Raw genomic sequence first — 17,286 nt, 5'->3', positions numbered from 1 at the left:
AAGTGATGTTATTCCAACAACATTAATAACATTTTTAATGGTCTTGCTTACAATTTTTTTCATATATTTTTATTGTAATTAATAGAAGGTGCACATGATATTTGCCAGATAGAAGGTGCATTAATTCACATACATTGATACCTTTTCACATGTCTTGGTCCCCATTTCCCTCCACGCACCCCCACCCCTCATCTTGTCCTTCCCTATCCAATTTCAAATAACCAAATACAAATATATCCAATATATCAGATAACAAAGTGAGATACTGTAACAATATAAGATAACCAAGGGACAGCAAAAGAGATAAGAGATAATATAGTACATTAAGGACAACAATCACTCATTATATGGTTTTGTTTCTATATCCTAGTGGTCCTTTCATTTAGCATCATACTGTATGGCCTCATGTATCAAGGTTTTGCATTATTGCAAATCTCTGCTAGAAGAGCCCAAGGTTTCTACTATTATGACAAATGAGGGAAACCATTGAGCCTATGTTCCTTTGAGTCTGGCTTACTTCACTTAATATGATTTTTTTCTAAGTCTTTCCATTTCCTAACAAATGGGGTGATGTCATTCTTTCTGACAGCAGCATAGAATTCCATTGTGTACAAATACCATATCTTGTTGATCCACTCATCAACTGAGGGACATCTGGGTTGGTTCCATATCTTTGCTATAGTAAATAGTGCTGCAATGAACAACATTGTACTAATGGATTTAGTATGTCCTTGTTTCTGGACAATTGGGTAAATGCCAAGTAGTGGAATTGCTAGGTCATAGAGGAGCTCTATGTTTAGTCTTTTGAGGAACTGCCATACTGCTTTCCACAGTGGTTGAATGAGTTTGAATTCCCACCAACAGTGTAGTAGTGAACCCCCCTGGCCACATCCCCTCCAGCATCTGTTGTTATTAGTTTTCTTGATCCTGGCCATTCTAACTGGAGTGAGGTGGAATCTCAGAATTGTTTTGATTTGCATTTCTTTTATGACCAGATATGTTGAGCATTTCTTACAATTTTAATTGTTGTACTTATCCTCAGAATAGGCAACAAACTATAGCTTTTGAAAGTTTAGAATTTGTGAAAACAAAATCTGGAATTCCTGACAGGTAGAATTAATAGAACTCTGAATGTTGTATGTGTTCAATATGTCTATGACATTATCTGCCTTTACACCATCTCTCACATGTTCTCCACTCACTGTGACACCTAACAATGCCTCAGGATGTTGGAATCCTATTTACTTGGTTGCAAGGTGTTTTTTTTTCTTTCAATAAGATAATACTGATCTATGTATGCAGATTGACACATACCAGCATTGATTCTTCTCCCTCCTCAAGAATCCATTTCCAGTTTCGGGATTCCTCATCTATTCTCCTCCATTCCTTGATATTTTTAGAAAGTTCTCTGCTTAGGTTTATCCATAGCAGTCACCTGCTGTACACCAATAACTCAGTTGTGAAATAGCATTCCTGATTACACAGCAAAATGAAACATATTGAAAGTATCAGGTTTTAAAAGGAGAACCCAGTACACACACAGATGCACGCACACAGACACACACCATCCTATTTCATATGTCCACTGTATGAAAAAAAGCTGATGAATTTCCTAGGGAGATATAAGACAAACAGAAATGATGTTCTAAACATCTATAGAGTGGTCTGTACACACATACACAAAAGTATGGGATAATAGCAGAGAGTCAATGTTGCTGGTAAACAATAACAATACCAACACCAACACCATTACCACCACCACCAATAATAATAATAATAATAATAATAATAATAATATACCCAGAAATACTCTTATCCCCTCTATAAATTCTTGATCTTAAAACCTCTTTCTCTTTCCTCTCTGGTGGTTCTGGCACAGTGCCTAAAAGAGGCAAAAAAAAGCACTCAATAAATGCCTGTTAATAAATCAATAATTGATGCTTGGCACGTTGGTTTACGCCTTTAATCCCTGCCACTCAGGAGGCTGAGATCTGAGGATCGTGGTTCAAAGCCAGCCCCGGCATTAAAGTCTGTGAGACTCTTACCTTCAATTAACCACCAGAAAACTGAGAGTGGTGCTGTGGCTCAAGGAATAAAATGGTAGCCTTGAGCTGAAGAGCTCAGAACAGCTCCTAGGCCCAGAGTTCAAGCCTCAGGACTGACAAAAAAAATGAATAACTGAGGAGTAAAGAGCAGGAAGGAAGGGAGAGAGGTATGGAGGAAGAAAAAAGGAAATAGGATGAGGAGTGAACTTTTTAATCAGTGATGCAATTGGTAATTATTTAATTCAGCTCATTCTCCATCTTTACTGTGTTGTGGGATTTAGATGCCTCTTGATGTTTCAGCATGTTACAAGGTAAATCCTCATTTTGAGTGCGCTTAACTCTTTATTTTCTGGATATTATCTTTCAGAATTTCTTGGGAAGATAATGAAAATGTTCCCAATTGGGTCCAGGATAAGCCTATCCTTTCTTCAGTCTCCCTGGTTTACAATCATAATTGTTTTTGTTTATGGGAGTTTTAGTTTTTGCTGTTTTGGTTTTTGCTGGTAACATATGTAGCCATTCTCTCACATTGGAGACTGCCTTCACCCATCTCTTGGAAAGATTCATCCACTCAAAACTACAAACCTTAGAATTAATATATTAAGTATCATTTTTGAACTAATATATTAATCTGAGATTGATCTTGCCTCTTAAAGTGTATTTACAAACTATACCCACTTTCTTATAAGCTAGTTTTCTCCCAATTTCTCTTCTTCAGGTAAATGTTGCATATATATGTATATGCATTACTGTTCTTTTGTTGTTGTTGTCTTGTGAAGATAAATGTGCTATACAAATTTCTTCCTTATATTACAACAATGCAAAAAAGTTTCCACATGGACAAATAAATTTTCCCTTTACACTCTGCCCAAAGAGTCTACAAATACTCTCTCTTCTGATTATAATAATCTTTTCTATTTACTTGTCCTAATTCAGCAATACCTTTGGTGATCCTACAGCTCGTAATTTTTGAAAAGTTTCAGAACTAGAATTATTCACACAAAGCATCTAATTAAATATGCTTCTGGTTCATTTATTTTCTTTATCTTATTCCAGATTGCCTACAATTCTGAGACAGTGATTTAGAGTTTCTGCATCAGCAAGGGAACTAAAGATTTCTACAGAAGGAAAGGTAAGATGTGGGGACTAAAATGACCATAGGAACAAAGGCTTTTTAAAAATATACAATTGGTTTGTGTTGATGAAGTAAGTCATTTTGGCTAAGCTGCAGTTGATACTGGATGCCAATATGTATTCCATCAAATACTTTGAATTAGTTACTGGAAGAACATTCAAACAATATAATCATCTGATTTTAAAGCAACAATAATTATTAAAGCAATAATGTTTTCATAAACTTTCTTTTAATGGAAAAAAATAGATGCTTGAGGACATTTTAAAATATAGTCTGTGCTTTTTAACCAGAGACAACTTGCTGCCAGAATGACATAAACCAAGCACAATAGATTATAGAGGTAGGTGTGTGTGTGTGTGTGTGTGTGTGTGTGTGTGTGTGTGTGTGTGTGTACATGTGTGTTTCTACCTCTTTGAAAGTGATTTGTTTGGAAGTTCTCTTGTTCTCTGGAAGTCTTAATCCTCTCTGAGCAGTACTTTCATGACAACCTGAGAGACTGAAACTTGTACCTGTTTTTGTTTTGTTTTGTTTTGTTTTGTTTTTTTTGGTCCTCTCCTTGATTCAGTTCAGTGCGTTTTCTTAATGGTCACCATGGCCAAGTAATTTAGAGCTTTCAAACCTTGTGAACAGATTCACTTAAAGCTATATTTTGAAGGATTTCCACAAAATGAAAATATCTTCTACCAGAATGCCACAAAAGAATTTATAACAGAAAATCTGATAAGTGTTCTATTCAGGACATTTGATGGAGAATTTCTAGAAGACCCTGTTTCCTAAATCATTCAAAAAGTCTCTAACTTGTTTGGGCTTAGTGAGTTAAGTCACTTGTTTGATAGTTTCTTCTTCTAACACAGGATTGAATACCAAAGACTCCATGAAGCAATGGGCTTTCTAGATTAGGAAGCATTATAAAATACAAATAAATAGCAATCAATAACATTATTCCATTAAAAATATAACTACTTGAACAGATTTCTTTTTTGTTGTTATTGTACCAGTGCAGGGGCTTGAATTCAGGACCTGCAAGGCTATACAGTTGTCATTCTACTGCTCAAGCCATGCCTCCATTTCTTGTGGTGGTTGGTTGGAGTATCTTGTGTCTGCCTCTCCGGGGTGGCTTTGTGCTCTGATCTCAGCCTCCTAAGAAGCTAGGAATATAAACATGAGCCATTAGTACTCAGTCATATTTCTTCTCAGTGCTTTGCATTGAAACATGACATGTGGTTTAACATTAAAAAAATTAGTACACAGGATTAAAGGGCAGATCTGCATCTTAAAAGTGTACAGCAGTCACTACAATTTTCTCAATGATAGCATTTTATTTTTAGTTTACTGGATTTGAATTAATTTATACTCAACTATACAAAGTTGACACAAATTTAGCAGTTTTAGGAAAAGGCCTTTTTGTTTCTCCATTAAAAAGAAAAAGAAAAAAGGAAAAAAGATGCTTTAAAAATAGAAATTGTGGTTTTTTGAGGTTTTTTTGTTTTGTTTGGTTACAGAAAATAGCAGCAATTACTGTTGTTTTCTTTTAATATCCTCTTAGGCATTGGTTTTTAGTTTTCTCCCAAGGGTGTCTCAGAAAAAAAAAGTGATAAGAGAGTTCTTTAATAAGTGCTTTTGCGAGCATCCGTATGCACATACCCATATGCTCAGCGAGTAATTAATCAAAACTAAAATAAAACTCAGTAATGAATGGCTGCATTATGCGCAATCTCCTGCACGCAGGGTATCTGTCTTCCCTTGATCTCAATTTAGGTAATGGTGAGATTTTTCTGTTAAGATAATACAACATAGATTTTAATAATTTACTGCTGTACATTTTCTCTATTACTGTTCTTTTAAAATCCTCCCTAAGATTTTTAGAATTACATTTTGCACACCATGGATGAAAAAAAAAAAACGTTCCTAAATGTATAGGATATGTATGTGTGTAGACATACACACACACGCACGCACACACACACACACACACACACACACTGTAGAAATAACTTAATTTTCTAAGTTGCTTGGCTAATAATTTTCTCAAATTTCTCTCCTAACTTCTTTCATTTATGTAAATCATGACAAATCATACACTGAAAAACCTATCCATATAATTTTATAGTAGCCTTCAAATAAATTAAATTTGCAGGATAAATTATCATTGAAGTATTCCAAGAATTAGATATACAACTCTTCTTATTACTAATAGGATTCAGACACTCCAAACTTTAATCACCTGTGTGTTTTCTGCTGTAAAAATATTCAGAGCAAAAAGCAATACTTGATTCTCTGAAGCCCATTCTTGATGAAATTCCTTTGAGTCTCTGGCATTTCACCTTAGAAAAAGCACTTCCCATGAATGTCACTGTTATAAAGCATGTCAACCTCCCTTTCTCTTTTAAATACCTTCTCTTCAAACCCTGCTTTTGTCATTTCATGAACACCACTCTTTCCATACTGGGAGTTTTTCTAGGACAAGCATTTAGTCTTTAATAGCTAATATATAAACTCAAATGTTTAGTGCTCCTCTGAGATGCACACTGAAAGACAAACTTTTTGTGTGCTATGATGTTAGATAGGCTGTTGCCTATAAAACACACGGAGAAACACATCTATTGATAAGGAGACATGGCTTCCTTCCCTCCACACTCATCCTACGTCAGGCCAGGATAATCACTGACTTTCCAATCGAGGGAAAGCATAAAAAGAAACAGAAAAAAAATCACACAACTGAACACAAGCGAAAGAATGGAAAAGGAAACTTTAAAAGGAACTCCCTCAGTTCTATCATTTAAGCCAAGTGTCTAGAGTTACAATGGGTAGGTATTTAATGTAAATGCTCTCACTAACAATTTTCAGTTTGATAGCTGATTTGCTTTGTGTTTTCCTAAGGTTACTCTGATATTTTAATGAAGCCTTTTTTAAATGGACTCAAATATTTCCTAAATTTAAAAAATTACTAAATAATGTTTGGCCAAAATGACACATACAGTTTTCCTGGCACTGTGTCCTATCAGAGCTGGTGACCCCAACAAAAACATCAAATATGTACTGTCTGTCAGTTTTAGAAATGGGGCTTGGGGGGAAGAATACAGTCAATAATAAAAAAATTCACACATAAGCCAAGATGATCATTAGTGAGCTGTACCTATTCTCAGGCCTGTATAAAACTCAAAACACAGCCAGAAAACCTTTGACTTAAATACACATTTTGGTCTTTTTTTTTTCTGTGCTGTGTTAACCCAAAGCAAAACTCACAGAACCCCCTAACTGAAATACTTCCTTCTTCCTCAGTAGAGATTGGAAGCTGTTTGAATCAGTGTTTTGGTAGATAACCAAAAAATTGGGTGAGATGAAAGAAAGAGCATACATTAACAATGTCAGAAAACCCTGGGAACCACTTGGATGATTATAAGTAGCTCTGGTGCTTGTTGTCTTAAAGAACAAAAAATCAGAGTGGCTGACTACAGATTTTACTTTTCATCTGGAAGCTTTGGTATTTTGCAGACACAGCACTTAGAGCAAAGAGGAGAGAATCTTTAAATTTGTGAGATACTGTGGTAATTTTTCACTGTGTTACTTAGTTGGTTCCTCCCGAATAAGCAGAGTTATCACTAAACCTGGAACAATAAATATGGCTCAGGATCCTCTTGTTGGCCCTTAGACAATGAGAGAAAGACAGTAACTCATGGAAGTTTCCACTCTGACATTAAAAAGGGTCAAGAAATATAGAGCTAACTAGGTGTCCTGGCAGACTGGATGCTTTGCTAACTGTTTGCACCTGACTTTGTAAAAGGGGCTCTCTAAATACAATGTCTATGTCAATATTCCTTCAAGTTTAGGGAATATGGTAGCCATAATTTTTAAATAATCTAGCTAAGTGCCAGTGGCTCATTCCTGTAATCCTAGCTACTCAACAGTATCATGGTTCAAAGACAGAATGGGTAGGAATGTCCAACCACCAAAATGCCATATATCATGTATCTTGTTTTGTGTAACAAAACATTCATGTACATCATAGAGGCTCTGAGTTCAAGCCCCAGGACTGACACATTTCACACACACACACACACACACACACACACACACACACACACACCACACTAAATAAATAACCTTAAGGTTATGAATAGATTTTCTTGCTGGAGTATTTAACTTATGTGAGAATAAAAACAATCAGTTGAGAAAATTCCCCTCATTTAGATCACTGAGCTTTTATAAAGGTGAATTAAAAATGTCTCACAGTTTACTATTCTAGTTTGGGCAAAATGGATTTGCTTGGGTTGTTCCAAAGATAGTGAGAAATGGCAAATAAATGAATAAATAAAACATTCATGCCAAAGGGTGGTTGACAAACTTACTTTGAAGCATGTTGAAAAGGCATTCTGAAGATGATTGTCTTCTATCAGAGGTCAGATATAAAGCATTTTCCACATAAGTTGAAGTTTATAAATACCTTCCAGGTCTTGAAAATAACAGTGTAATTATTCTTGTACCAGATAGGATCCAGACTGTAAAAATGCCATAACAAATAGGTGCATGACCTGCAAGTTGGTCGTGTACCTCCACAGAGGCAGAGCAGACCTATTCAGATGGAAAGTGAGATCTTTGTGGAGAACACATGGTTAGACTGCTGTATCTCAAAACCCATGTGCTCACCTCGGTATTTTTCCACACTAAAGATTTGTCCCTGAAGAATTCCAAACGCCCTCTGTATTATGGCGAATACAAAGGCCCTTCTGTAAACACATCCCCAGAAGAAGAGAAGAATCCCTACAGTTTCCCACTAACTCATTGAGACCTTACCACACACAATATAGCATGTGGCTCAACTCAATGAGTTCTTACAATGCTGTAATCAGGAGCAATAGGAAAGGGACAGAACAAGATGACTAAAGCAGGAATCACATAGATAGATGAATAGATAGATAATTGACAGATAGATAGATAATAGATGGATAGATAGATAGATAGATAGATAGATAGATAGATAGATTGATAGATGTATATCTTTAGCACTCCATTTTATCATCAATAAAAAGTAAGTAAGGGTCTGGGAAAATAGCCTAGTGGTAGAGTGTTTGCCTAGCATGCATGAAGTCCTGGGTTCAATTCCTTGGTACCACATACAAAGAAAAAGTCAGAAGTGGTGCTGTGGCTCAAGTGGTAGAGCACTAGCCTTGAGAAAGCCTAAGGCCCTGAGTTCAAGCCCCAGGACTAGCAAAAAAAAAGTAAGTAAATAGCCAGGCACATGTGGCTCAAGCCTATCATCCTAGTTACTCAGGAAGCTGAGATGTGAGGATCACAGTTTAAAATCAGACTGAGCAGGAAAGTCTGTGAGACTCTTATTTCCAACTAACCAGGATAAAGCTGGAATTGGAGGTGTCGTAGTTCAAGTGATTGAGCAGAAAGCTTAGGAACACTGCCCAGACCTTGACTTCAAATCACAATAGTAGCACAAAAAGTAAATATAAAAATGAGTAAAGGGCTGAGAGTTTGGCCTAGTGGTAGAGTGTTTGTCTATCAAGAACAAAGACCCGGGTTCAATTTCTCTGTGCCATATACATAGAAAAAAAAAAGCCAAAAGTGGCACTGTTACTCAAATGCAGAGCTCTATCCTTGAGAAAGCCCAAGAATAGTCACTAAAAAAGTAAAATTTGCAATGTGACACTATATGATGCCATTTTGGAGTAATGAGAATACTGAGAATTTCCATCATTTTCTTTCCATTTTTACAACCAGTACTAGGGTTTGAACTCAGGGCCTTGAACTTTTCCATAGCTTTTTCGATCAAGGCTGGTACTCGCTACAGCAGGTATACCTTTAGACTGAATTTTTCTGGTTAATTGGAGAGGAAATTCTCTCAGATTTGTCTACCCTGGATCTTGGGTCTCAGCCTCTGAGAGCTAAAATTGCAGGCATGAACAGTAGCACCTAGCTTCATCAATTCAAATGCAGACAACCTGGGAATATTAATCCATTTCTTTCTATCTCAGTTTCTAAATCAGTAAAATGGAAAGAATACCTCTGTACTATTATGAATACAAAATTAGAGCAATAAACTAAGGTACCTATATTATCATTCTCAAAAAAGTGTGCATTTTAAGTTTGTCTGCACATATGATATATGATAAATTGTCATAATTTATTGGATACAATTAATAAGAGCACCATACTTTCTTAACAGGTTTCGATTTTGAACTTCCATTTTGACCCTGAATAGGGTACAGGTCTTGTGAGTGTTCCTATATTCTATTATAATTTTGTGACTGTGCAAGGATGAAAGGAAAGAAAAGAAAATGATAGGATTTTTTTTAAACAGAGTAATCACAATTCAAGAAAGCTACATTCTGCCCCTGCGATCACTGAAATAAGACAATTTAGGGAGATGCAATGAATATTAAAAAGTTTACCTGTAGGAACTCTATAATCAATAGCCAGTTTTCTCTCACGGTCATCTTTCTTGTTAGGTTCTGAATAAAAAGTTCTACTTCAGGGGAGATTGCCAGAGGTAAATGACTTGATAACCAGGCAGGTTACAATAGATAACAGAAAACAGAACTCCATTACTAAAAGCATTAACAATTCAGTGTTCTCCTTTCTCCTTAGCACTGTCAGAATAGTATATGTCAAGTATAGAGCAAGAGCTCTGTAAGCATCTACTGAATTCGTGAATGAATGAACCACTTTCCTGGGAAACAATGATAATGCCTATTTAAAGAGCTCAGAAATGACTTCTAATAAACAAGACTGGTATTCTTAACCTTGCATGGAGGTAGCACCTCAGAATTCATCAACTTTGACCAGTCTGGATTTCAACAGTGCATAGTCAAGCATCTCTCCCTCATGAACCTGCTTTGTGCATCTCCAGACTGAGCCTGATATAAGTAAAGGTGCTTTGAAATCTTGTGATTGAGATCAAGTCAACTTTTAACTTGTACATAAACTGTAGTTTCGCAAAGCTGATTGACTTCGGCTTTGTGATCCTGACCAGCTAAGAAATACCATTGCAAATGAACTCTGAGATTCACTCGGGCTACTCCCATTAGTTCACTTCCCAAGGAATATGGGAAATGGTGTGTGTCATGCCAGTGTCTTCTAAATACCCCTCACTAACCTCTTCCAGTCATTCACCAGTGATTCCATGTGATAATTCATTTAATCATTTTAAATGTTATGAAGGCACATTTTTCCCAGGTTATAGCAAATTTTATCAGAGTTCTTTATTGTACAACTTAAGCTATTCCTGAATCCAAATTTTAATAAATATTCAACCAGAGTAAAATATGACTAACCAGAAAGTATTGTTTCCTAATAATAAATTATTTTAATTGGCATTGCAAGTCTAAATGACTACTGAAGTGAAACATTGATCTCATAGATTTCCATCTCCTATCTCTTTCCTAATTTCTCACTTTTCCATGAATGCTATTTCCTTAGTCTGTGGATTTTTTTTTTGGGGGGGGGTTGCTTTTTCCAGACACAGAGAAACTCTCTCTGTTGACTTGTAGCATCTATATGAAGCCAATAATGATAAATGTTGCCACCATAGCAAATGTTTCAAGGAGTCAGGTGTCAAAAAAATTCAATTTGTGCACATAACAAAGCTCTGTTGAATTAACAAAGACCTCTTCCATTGAATAGCATGGTTCAGGGTAAAAAGATAGTTTTTGTACCTCTATAAAGGAAACTTTTTTTTTCTGTTTACACATATGTCATTCAAGAGCCAAAAAAATCCCCTCTCAACCACTTTATTGAAAAAAAAATTCTCGAGAGCCAATCTCCCTTTTCCAGCAGAGTAGCAACCTACCTTTCTAAAAGGATACCAGATGATGCTTTTGAAAACAGAGTGCCTGAATGCCTGAATGTTGCAACACATTTATTTAAAAATACTGTCTCTTTTATTCTTGAACATTCAGTGTAAAACCTTGTTGTGAATGGTGTTATCACCAGGAATGCTAAGTTGTTTTCACGCAAGAAGTTCAAACTCTCCTCTGATGTGGTCAATTAGAGGAGCTTTTTGTAACTCCTTAGGACTAACTAAGGGTACATTTTATTGTCGTTTTTTTAATAGTTGGGTTCTCATATCCTTCTGACCTACCTAGCATGGGGGAGCCAGCCAACAGCTGGCACTTCTCAGAGTTGCTCAAGAACAGACTGGCAATTTGTGAGCTGGCTTCTGTGAGTGTCTATTTATATGTCCAGCTATAGATCTACCTATCTATCCTTTCTCTCTATTCAATTACTTACCACTTCATGAACAAAAGTTCTTTGCTGGGAGCGTGATCTTAGAGTAGATTTATACAAAGTGCAATAGGGCTTTATCCGAAAAATGAGGTGTGCAAAGAAAACTGTAGCTCAGTACTCCTTCATCTGTTTCAGATTGTGACCTCAAGACCTGTCTAAGTGCAGTTTGTAGCCAGTTTGAAGAGTTCCTTTCCTCTATCCTGGAAAGGGACAGTGGGAGGTGGGCAGAGAAAGCACTCCACTATTCTCTTCAGAGTGGCCAACAAGCTAGTGTAGCCTCCGGGGCCTTCTCCTCCCATTCAAACTCCATCATTAGAATCAGCTGGAGGCAAAAAGAACTAATACATAATGTCTCTCACTTGCAAGAGACACAGCCCTGTTCTCCGTTGATTCGTAAGATCACAATTACATTAAATGCCAAACTTCAGATTAAGGTAAAGTGGCACTCTGAGAAATCTGATTCTTATTTAAAAGGAAAAGAAAAAAAAAAGAAAAGAAAGCCTAAGAAAGATTTGATGGTTTGTGATAAATCATAGCAACAACAGTTTACAATGATATTAATCATTAATATGTGTATAATCTGAAATTATGCATAAATATTTCTTGTGGATATAATGCAGAATTTGCCTTTGGTCATTTGAGGCTGAAAACATTAAAATTCAGACATGGACAGGTGGAGAGTTTGTATGGCCTCTGTTTTAGAAAATCTGGTTTGAGAGAAATGGAGTCCTGAAACATGAGAACACTTCCTTTAAATGTGTGTTTATTTAATTTACATGGCATTGTGGTAGGCCCAAAGAGGAATACAGAAGACAAATCAAAGCTTGTATTAGAATTACAAAGAACCCACTGTCTGTTAGGAGAAAAAAAAGTCAGAAATAAAACACATCAAACAAATCGATCCATGATGCTGCAGAGACCCACATAGCTTGCTGTGACAAATAAGAGGAAGGAGACTGGAAGGGTTTCACAGAGAAGATTCTGTTCTTTATATCTGCTGTCTGAGGGATGTTCAAATGGTCTCCCGAGTTCACCTTCATCCTTTAGAGGCTTAGTGTGCCAATTAGTGGGGTAGAAAGGAATTGGTGGGGGTAGAAAGAAGATCAAGTGGGCTGAAGTAAAAAAAAAAAAAAAAGAAAGAAAGAAACAATTTTCCTTGGCTTAAAAAAAGAAAACCTCACCATGTATTAACTTACATATTTCCAAGTCTCCTACTTTTGGGGAACAAGTGGTACATTAACTAGATATGAAATTTATGAGGCTAGCGAAGCCACTGTGTATAACGCACAGTTAGGTAGTTGAAGATTTTAAAAGTTTCAGTATTTTGATTATTTATTCTCATTGTATGGCTTATGATAGAGCCATGTCAGAGATAAAGCATCAAGGGCTGCCTTCGGTTGTTCTCAACATTTATTAATTTAGTTCAGGATTATCAACAAGGGGTATGTTTATTCCTCAGGGACAGTTGACAATATCAAGATATATATTGTTTGTCAGAACCTGGGGAGAGGTACAGCCTCTGAGTATCAGCCAAGGATATTACTAAACACCTACACCACAGAGAATAACCAGCACAGCAAGGATTTCTCTAGTGAAAAATGTCAATGGAATGCTGAAGTTGAAAACTCCTGACTTAGGTTTCTATTCCTTCTTAAGTTATCACCTGACAGCCATAGAAATAATGATAATTCTGAAGTAGAGACCTTGCATTTATACTCCTTTCAACGGTACATCAACAAGCACATCAGCTTTGAAATAACAAACTCAAAGAACCTGCCTAGATCTGGATCACGGCATCAGAAGCAAAAGCATAGGATTGAGGAACTGGAAGATTGAAGGACGAGGATAAACCAAACACAAACTCCTGTGAGCTACAGGAGTCTGCAAGCAGAGGTCCCAGTCAGTAGACCAGAGAGGCTAGCAGGAAAGCTCCATTGAAAGGCTACACTTCTCCAGGGCCAGCTGTGCTAGCAAAGACTGGACATCAGTAACAGCCTGTTGAGCAGCAGTAAACTTTTTCATTTTCTTCTTTTTTTTTAACTCTCAGCCCTGTTTCTTCATCCTTCCATGCTTTCACTGCGATCTCCTGTAGGAGTGCCTCATTTATTCCTAACCCCGAGTGACCAGAGCCACCTTCTTCACCCAGCTCAGCCTTCCTCCAGTTAGGTTCGTCATTAAGCCACGAAAACACTTCATGGTCAGCGTACAAGGGCAATGAGGACAGCCAAAGATCTTTAAAATCCATGTTTCTCTATAACCATGAATGAAAATATGAACAGACAAACTTAGCTCTATATCAACCAAGTGTCTCAAAACCCTGATAAACACCAGTATCTACATATTACATTCCATTTTAGAGCTCAAAGACCTAACTTCAAGATGGCATAGCAGTTGTATGTCTATCGTCGCCTTCTTGCGGATTTGCAGACTCTTACAAAATGTTCAATGAAGGTATTTGTCATTAGACTACATATTTTCCTTGGTTTTCTCATTTGTTTCTCACATGGGCTTAGGAAACATTGGGAGCTTTCCCAGCATAGTGCTTAGCATTCGATGGACACAGGATGAATTGTTGCAATGTTAACCTTTACCCGATATTTAAAAGGATAAAAACACATGGTGATTGTTCAAATGGCTGACTCAGTGAACCATGGATTCTTAGAGACAGGGTTAGAGCGTTGGGCGGCTGAGTGCTCAGTCAGGCCTCTTTCATGCTGCATCTCTGGGTTTGTCTAGACCAGGATAGACAAAGAATTGTCATAGCCATAGGGATCTACAATAGCACTGAGCTATTCCTGGGATCCCAGAGTGGTAGCTCACTTCATAGAGTGAGCTCTTTAGGAAGAGGGCTTTGCCTGATTCCCTTGTTCCCCTACAAGTAGGGAGGTCACTCTGAGCAATTCCATCAGAGACAGCCCCTCTTGGCTCTGTAAGGCAGGAGAACCCTGCTTTTGATTTATTTTGTATTTCACCACAGGGCTGAGCACACCCTAGAGGCATTTAATCTGTTGACTTGAATTGATCTCAGATGCTGGGCTTGGCCTGATGTGAACCTTCACACTGTAGGACTCAGCAGGTCACTGGAACTCATTTCACTTGAAATCCAAGGTTCCTGATGGTTCCAACCAGCTCTCTCTGAGGCCCATGGGTCTGGTCAAAAGATCATAGCTTTGACATTAGATGTAGTTAAAGCAAAGACATGCTCTTCCAAGTCTGTAGGTTGAAGATATGAGATGATAGAAGGGCAATAATTTCAGTCTCCAGCTCAAAAAACCCATCCCTTCCTCCAAAAAGAAAGTGTAAAGCCCATCGCCCAGCATTCTGGACCTAATTTAATTTTTCAAGTTCATCCATCATTCCCTTCTTCCGTGTACTCCAGGTCAACCATTCTGGTGACTCCATACAGGAGATTCATAATTGTCAAAAAGACTTATGCTTGCCAAGGAGATCATTCTTCTGTCACAAATGGTGACTTCTTCCTGCCAGGCATGGTGGCGCATAACTGTGAAGCCAGTTATATGACAAACTCTACACATTTACTGTTAGTAATACCCTTAGTGCTCAGAATACAGAAGTGAGAAAGATTCTCAAGGAAGGTCATCTGTTGAGTTTTAGTTTCTTTAGAAACAGTTTACAGGAAATAAATTCATTAAATAGGTACAAAGTATGATGTGTCATGAGGAAAAAATAGGATTTTAGGACTAAGAATAGCAGCAGACTCTTACTAGAGGAGAGAGAGAAAGTGATCGTGGAAGACTCCACCGAGAGATGTCACTGAAGCTAAGAATTAAAATCATGTGACTCTAAAGCAAAAAAACTATCCATCTGCAAACCTGTTGCCACAATGCTCTTTCTCATCATCTGACCACCCCTGCTGACCTATTAGGATTTAGCCTTCACATCCTTCTGCTCCTACATCCTCTAGCTGTTCCTCCTTCATGATGCATCTCCTCCTGTCCCTCAGAATAAGATCCCATTTTCCTTCTTCCTCAAGGCAAGTGTACATGTCAAGTCTCCCACCCCCAAGTGGTAATTCCTTTCTGTCAATTTTTCCAAAGCACCATTCTTTGAAGAGGTAGAGTTATAAAGTTTTGCCATCCAGCAAAAGCAGGGCAACTATCTTTATGGTGCCAAAAGTTACCGAGTAACCTATGCCACTCCCACCATAGCCTGCAGTGCTAACTAATTCATCTGGTCAAATGTTTTGATTGACTGGAGAGAAATCGCACACCACAATTAGAAGTTAATTTATTTCTGCCAGGCATGAAAGCAAACACCTGTAATCTCAGCTACTTGGGGAACGGAAATAAGGAGGGTCATGGTCTAAGGCCTCAGCATAATAGTGAGAACCTCCAGGTAAAAGAAACTAAAACAATAAGGGATGAGGATGTGGCTCAAGTATTAGGCTTCTTTCCTACTAGCTTCAGGTTCTGCACTGAAACCCCAATGTGGACCTGTGTCCCTTTTCCTCAAATACCAGTTTTCTTGTTGATCACATGTTGTGAGACATAGCTCTAAAGCATGGATAAAAAAGAGCTATAAAACTACATCACTTAAGTTGCAATGCTGAACTGGGACATGTATTATACTTTAAATTATATACATATAATTTTATATATCGTATACTATATTGCATAGTATAGTATGTAATTATATATGCATGTACTGAATTGGTACATGTACTTCACTTTATTATATCTATATTATATATCTTATAGCACATATATTACATAATCATATATGTATATGCAGGCATCATATGTATATACTTTATAATAGCAAGAAGCCTTAAAGAGAAATTGATTAATACAAGATGATTCATGTGCAGAGTAAGAATTAGGTTTTGAGAACCAAATGTAAATCATTACCAAATAAAAGAGTTAAAAAATCATAGCATAAAAAAATACACTGGTTTCATAAAAGAACGGTGTTCTACAATTGCCTTGTTATGATATTGAATTCCGCTTGAGTAAATTAGGAGTGGTGTTCTCTTATGTAGTTGTCATTAAAGAACTCAGTGGTACATGTCGGTATCCCCACTAAGACCCCACTGAGTTTTGTGAAATTTTCCCAAAACATCTCCAACAGGAGAATTTATTAGCTCTGCATGTTCAACTGTCTTGATGTTTGAAACTGACTGAGAGACCTAAGACTAACTATACACAGCTCAATTCCAATTTGTTTGTTTTTCAACAATATCTTTGACACATTGTACATTATGTCACGTTTCAATCTGATAGAAAATGACTTCCTGTGTCCAACAAGAAATACATTTTAAGAAGCATGCCAACTACACTGTTATTTTCCTTGCTGTTTTCAGTGGGAGTATTTGGCCCTGTCTTCATTCTCCAGCAGCAACGATTCACTCCTGGTAAAAGAATCTGGCTTAGCCTATTATCCTCCTAATCTGTCTCTTTCCCAATGATACTGAAATGTTTGTTATTTTACTTTTGATAAAATCTTTGCAAAAAGCTGCAGCATCATGCCAGGCACTGATGCTCATTCTTTACCCTAGCTACTCAAGAAGATGAGACCTAAGGATCATAGTTGAAAGCCAACCTAGGCAGGAAAGTCAATAAGACTCTCACCTCCAATGAACCACTAGAAAGCTAGAAATGAATCTGTGACTTGAGTGATAGAGCTCTAGCCTTGATTTAGAAAAAAAAAAAAGAAGAAGAAAGGAAAGAACGAAAGCTCAGGGATAGTGCCTAGACCCTAAATTCAAATAAATAAAGTTTGAATCACAATAGTTCCATATGTGATCTTTGCAAGTGTTCTTTTTAAGAAAGGGATCTGTGGTCTACCTCAGCATTCTCCAAATTCATGCTCAGCAGGACAAAATAATCCTTAGAGGAGCAGAGAGACCCTGTA

This window comes from Megascapheus bottae, chromosome 20, assembly GCF_031878675.1.
Source record: "Megascapheus bottae isolate mThoBot1 chromosome 20, mThoBot2.hap1, whole genome shotgun sequence".
Lineage (NCBI taxonomy): Eukaryota > Metazoa > Chordata > Mammalia > Rodentia > Geomyidae > Megascapheus > Megascapheus bottae.
This window is presented reverse-complemented; position numbering follows the sequence as displayed.